The 1,270-nt window shown below is 49.0% G+C and overlaps 1 protein-coding gene across 1 annotated transcript in view; it reads right to left on the bottom strand.

The window, feature by feature from the left end:
- EMP2 (epithelial membrane protein 2) overlaps positions 1-1,270 on the bottom strand; it is a 12,783-nt gene that overhangs the window by 8,995 nt on the left and 2,518 nt on the right. The window lies entirely within an intron of this gene.

Below are 1,270 nucleotides of genomic sequence, written 5' to 3'. Positions count from 1 at the left end.
TTTTTTTTTTTTGTCTTAACAACTCTTTAAAAATATAAAAACCGTTCTTAGCTCATTGGACTGAATGTGGCTGGTAGTTTGCCAACCCGTTATTTTAAGGAAAAGTAACAGGGAATTAAATAATTCCACGTAGAGGATGTGGAACGCAAATAATAGAGACTTGGAAACATTGCCATGGAGCACAGCCAGCTTGCCCAGCTGACCACGCACACTGACAGCCGGGGCTGCAGAGCGCAGGGGAGAATGGCTGTTTCCCGGGTCAGGGGTTAGGGTGGCAGATAAAGGCACCGAGGGGGAGGGGTGTGGCAGGGACCACGTGATGCGGTTTAGCGCTTCAGCGGCAATCACTTCAAGACTGGAATCCTGGCTCCATCATTTAGTCCTGGATCTGTAACCTTGGGTTTCCACCCTGTGCCTCAGTTTCCCTACCTTAAAACGGGGCCAATGGTCCCTGATGGACAGGGCTATGAAATTGCTTAGGTAAAGGACTTCTTAGCCCTGTGCCTCGCAGTAAACCTTCAGCAAATGATGCCTTCTATTGGTACTTCTGCTGCTTGTGTTATGAATGTTGATATTGTTACTGACGGAATGGTGAGACTTTAGGGGTCGGTAAGCAGGGTCCCTTGCTCCCTAAATTGGATTGTCAGATTTGGTAAACAAACACACAAAAAAACCAGGATGCCCATTAAATATGAATGTCAGATAAACAACACGTAATTTTTTAGTGTAAGCATGTCCCATGTTACTATTTGGGGCATACTTAAATTATTTATGGTTCTCTGAGATGCCAAATTTAACGGGGCATCCGGTATTATATCAGGATGCCCTCTTGTATCAGTTCTAGAACAGAACACAGAGCCACCCTCTCCAGAGTGGAGGAGAGTAGCAGCCGGCATGTGTTTAAGTGGGATGCTCTGCATTTGCAAAGCCCTGTGGTCCTTTGGCTCATGCACAGAGGCCTGCAGGGCAGGTGCAGCGCTTCTACCTCCATTTACAGCTGAGGATACTGCTATTCTGAGCACTCAGATGACCTGTCCCGAGGCAAGGTGACACAGCTCACACAGGAGCCAGCTATTTAGATGCTGGGAAGTCTCTGAGAGGGGAGGCTTGGATAAGTGAGAAGGGGGGAAAGATTCTAGATAAGGGCGGAAGCTGAGAAAGTGTGAGGAAGGGAAGCTCTGCTTGGCCAAGAAACAGGGATGGGTGGGCCCAATGTAGGGGGGCGCTGGTGCGCCCTCCAGCCTCCGGCTTCTCCACCCCCTCCTGTCTC

The sequence above is a fragment of the Myotis davidii genome, unplaced genomic scaffold (genome assembly GCF_000327345.1).
Source record: "Myotis davidii unplaced genomic scaffold, ASM32734v1 scaffold209, whole genome shotgun sequence".
Taxonomy (NCBI): domain Eukaryota; kingdom Metazoa; phylum Chordata; class Mammalia; order Chiroptera; family Vespertilionidae; genus Myotis; species Myotis davidii.
This window is presented reverse-complemented; position numbering and strand designations above follow the sequence as displayed.